Here is a 4,837-nt window from a genome sequence, read left to right on the forward strand (position 1 = left end):
TCAGTGACTCGGTATTTCAAGTTTCCAAGGATCTTGAAGAGGTGTTTAAAATTTTGAAATATTGGAAGTTTCAAATATCCCAGACACTTGAAGATGTAATTAGAGTCTAATTCTCCAGACACCGATTTTCAGCCGGGAGACTTTGACTTCCAGCACAAGAACTTTGACCACTGGGGAACACTAGCAAAGAATAAAGTCTTTGTTATATGTGCATTATGTATTCTTATAGATAAACAAGGTATAAGGTAGCTCTTTACGCATGGTGATAAGGCTGTAATTTTCCTGTTTGTGTTCATGCATGCTAGTTGTATATGGTATCAATACATTTGGTCTATCATTGTCATGGTCCCGGGTGTAGGATAAAGAAACTGTTTCCAACGCATTGCCTTCACTCAATAAATAATGGAATGCAAAATAGCAAAGGAATTTGAGAGATAATAAATGGCAGATCTTTATGAAACAAGCACATATTGAAAAACAAAGGCAACAGTTAACTACAGTGTTGCAATTGCATAATATAACTGGATAATAATACAATAAACATGTCGATACACACACACGGATAGATAATTTTGTATAGGCCTACAACTGAAGATTAAGGACACAATTAATTATTTGAAAATGAAACCAATGTGACAGGCTGACAAGACCCGTTCAAGTGTAACTACGACCCATTCCTACTTCGTGTGACATCTCAGGCTTTCATGTGACATCTCAGACTGAAGTCCAATGTGACACTGCAGTCTCCATGTTTTACGCTGGAGTGACCTGCTTCTTTGAGGGTGACCTTGGAGTGATGGGCAAGAAGCCAGCGTGACTGAAGTGCCCAGACTTCTGAGAGACTGAAATGAGTTTCCGAGCAAATGTGGGCTCAGCCTAAAATGAGGCAGGACGTTTCATATTTCAAGCTGATCAGGTGTCCGAAGGTATGTCTCAGGCTGAAACTGACTCCCATATGGATGTCCTAGGCTTAAAATGGTGCACTAACGGATGTCTCAGGATGAACTCCCGTCTCAGGCTTAATGACCCTCAAGAGGCCACGTGATGCCCAAAGCCCAGCGTTCTCTCCTGCTGGTGGACGCCCTTTGAGTTGTGTCTCATGCTGGAGTGTGGTATTGCTAGATGGCTTCTGGAATTCTGAGAGAAATAAAACGATTAAAGGGCCATCAATATCGAATGCAATGAGAGAAAGCAAATGATCTCAAGAACAGAATGCTGTATGGCATACAAAACAGCGAGATGCACTAACATTTTGTAGATCATTCGGTCACATTCCACACATATGCAATACTTACCTCCTACATGCAACTGGGGTCTCTCCTGAAGGCCTGCCTTGTGTTTGCAGACTGAAGTCACACTCTGTGCCCTCTGATATCACCCTTGTAGACTGAAGTCATACTTGGAGACTGGCGTTACACTTAAGTTTGGTATTCATCTTTGAAACAATCACATTTAAATACTGAGGTCACACTTGAGGCACTATATATTGAGACATTTAAATTATATAATATTAAAGAAAGCACATGGAAGCGAGTGACATGTGTGTCCTCTATATACAGCTATGTTACAAATATAATGAGGGAACAAAACCTATTAACATCTGACAGAAATCGTTTTAAAAATCTCAATAAATTCAATACGACGTGACTGCAACTTTTTTTTTTTAACCATACAGAGAAGTGTTTAAAAATGTTATAGCAACAGGGTTATAGTAATAAGAATGCTAATGAAAATGATGTACATTATACATAAACACTTTTATATCAGTATCACAAGTGATGAATAAGATCTAAACTATGAATATGTTCTAACATGGGGTTGTAAAACCGAGCTATAAAAATGCATGAAAATATACTTCGAAATAAGAAAAATGAAATTATTTTATACATGAAGAAATATAACAGTAATTGTAACCAATCATTAGATTATAAAGACGACAGCCTCATTTTAATATGACAATTTTTTATTCAGTTATTCCTTCTTGGTTCCAATGGTTCTTATCATACTTTAATGAACTGATATAACATGTCATATCATATCATATATAATGAGGAACAAAGATCATGAAATACGTTTTACATTTTCTTACATACGTCATACATCATACCATGTTTTTATGTGGGGAAAAAGATCTCATATCAAGTATACACTGAGATTCGATAAATATATACCTACACGTTAATATGGAAATTATCATTTTAGAACAGTGTGAAATGTTTGGTGCTTTACTAAAACACAAATAAGTTGATGATGATGATGATGATGATGATGATGATGATGATGATGATGATGATGATGATGATGATGATGATGATAATCATGCACTACATGTTTTTTTTTTTTCCTCAGTTGTATGTTATGAAAACAGTGAAATAGTAATGATAATGACAGCGTAAAAAAAATAACATGTATAAACTTTCTCTCGATTGCAGTAAATCATTACACACATAATCCACCTGGATTTCGAAACTGTTGTCTCATCATAGCTTTTTTTCATAACAATGAAGTTAATTGTTACGATACCAGCCTTTCTTATAAGATCAATGAATCAACTTATAGCAATTCTGATACATATAACAGAACAAAAAATTATATTCAGTAATCTTTAAGGGATATTTGGCTTTCAAAATAATGAATATAATAGTTATGCGGATAATGGGAAGAAATTTTGTCACCTATGAATACAGACGCATTGATCATTTGTAAAAGACACAGGAAAGATGTGTGGCGAAGATAAACCTTACGATGGGGGAGTTGGAATTCAATAAACGGGATCGTACAAAAGATTAAAAAAAAAAAAGATATTGGTTAGCAATAACGACGCTCCTAAAAAAGGGAGGAGAAGTAGGTCGAGATTCATAAGAATTTTGGTTCTTACGACGAAGGGAAACGAGAGAAAAAAAAAGCGTAGGATGAACAGAACTCAAAGCCGATGTAATGGTAACGATAGTCCTATGGTCAAACATTACGAAGAGTACATCCACTACATCCACAAGAGAACTGGTCACATCGGGAATAAAATTAATTAATTAATAAAGAAGTTACGAGGACTTAGGCATAAAATTAACACATGAATCAAATGGAAATCACTGAAGGGGTTGGAATTAGGCCAGCTAAGGACACCGAAAAGAGTTGGAATACGAGTAAAGCCTGAAATGGTTTTATAAATGGGAAATTACTCCTTATAGTTTTTTTTATGAATGAAATTTGATATTCATTAACAAAAAGTTTAATGATAACGATAAACGGCACTCCTTTCTGTAGGCGCGATACAAGTCGTATTCTATAACAAAGATATTTATTGGTACGAAAAAGGTGAAACGTAAAGCAAAATAAACCAAATGATTAATAGAACTCATAAGTGAAGAGGTCGATGTGATTCAAAATTTCTTAGCAACAAAATAATTGTTACAAAGTCATAACATACAGATTCTAATATATTCTTAACAACGAAAATGTTTTTACAAAGATATATTATAAGGATTCTCGTGTTGGTAATAATAATAGAAAGTAACAATAATATTGAGAATGACAAGATATAGAAATTTAGTATTCCGTCATGACTTTAAGTGGAAAAGTATTTATTTATTCAATTATCCGATATTTAATGGTACGTGACCTCGATTAAGACAGTGATTACCATTTTCTGTAATAGCGATAGAAGTTGTGTTCTATAACAAAGACATTAATTGTTACGAAAATCGTGAAAATTACGAAATGCTGGTTATCATTATAAGAGGGAAGAAGCTCCTTTAAATCGATGAGAATATTCAGTGGTAAAAACAACAATATTGAGAATGAGAATAAGAAATACAAACTTAGTATTGAAGTATTAGGAATAAAACCGTTAGGCTAAAGTAGTTATTTATTTATTTATTTATTTATTTATTTATGTTTATAATGAATGAGCTTTGACATTCATAAATATAACTATAATAACTACGATTAACGGCGCTGTTTTCCGTAGCCGCAATTCGAGTTCCATAACAAAGATATTAATTGTTACGAAAATGGATAAACTTAAGCAAACTTAATTATTAAATTAATAGAACTCATAAGTGAATTATGTGATTCAAAATTTCTTAGCAACAAAATGATTGGTACAAAGACATAACATAGATTTTCATATTATAATGTCACCAATCTAACAGAACTTGCAACTAAATGTGTTTATTCCAGTAACAAAACGAATACTAATATTTGAATTTCTAAAAATATAATTCCAAAAGTATCTATAAAGATATGTAATATTTACGAAAATATTGCACTTGTTAGTAATAATGCCTAAAATGATAAAATAAGACTGCTAACGACGCGGAATGGATAATGATAAAATAAAAAATATATAAGTGAATGTATTCATTACAGTAGTGAGGATTTCGATTTTTTTACTTTCTTTTTTTTTGTAGAGTTTTCACGAAACATACGATGAGCGATATTCATAAGTGGTAAAGTTTTTATTTATAATGAATGAATTTTGGCGTTTATAACTACAAATATAATGAAAACGGTTAACGGCGCTCCTTTCTGCAGGCGCGATACAAGCCGCGTTCCGCTACAGTGATAATGGTCGTTACGGCAAAAATAATGGAAATAATTATGGTAATGATCATCAAGATAACAATGATGATGGCAATTACAGTAATAATGATAATGATTATGCTGATAACATTAGTAATGACTTATCAATAATAATGTCAAAGATATCACTGATAATAATGGTGATAATATCGATACTTAAAAAATAAGAAGATAATGATAACCAGCGATAACAAAACGGTATTCAGTGGTGATAATTACGAGAAAAAGCATACAGATTTCTAAAAAGAACAGAAAC

General features: G+C 33.0%; 1 long non-coding RNA gene across 2 annotated transcripts in view; it reads right to left on the minus strand.

Moving 5' to 3' along the window:
• Positions 1-376: 376 nt before the first annotated feature.
• Positions 377-4,837, minus strand: part of LOC119584379 — a 5,590-nt gene continuing 1,129 nt past the window's right edge. The window contains exons 2-3 of one of the 2 annotated variants that reach the window (XR_005229805.1): positions 1,296-1,435; positions 377-1,137 (exon numbers count right to left, since the gene is read on the minus strand). This is a non-coding gene — a long non-coding RNA (uncharacterized LOC119584379). Of the gene's footprint in view, positions 1,138-1,295; positions 4,103-4,837 lie in introns of those variants that run through there. The other variant, XR_005229804.1, reaches the window with a different exon arrangement.

The sequence above is a fragment of the Penaeus monodon genome, chromosome 18, assembly GCF_015228065.2.
Source record: "Penaeus monodon isolate SGIC_2016 chromosome 18, NSTDA_Pmon_1, whole genome shotgun sequence".
Lineage (NCBI taxonomy): Eukaryota > Metazoa > Arthropoda > Malacostraca > Decapoda > Penaeidae > Penaeus > Penaeus monodon.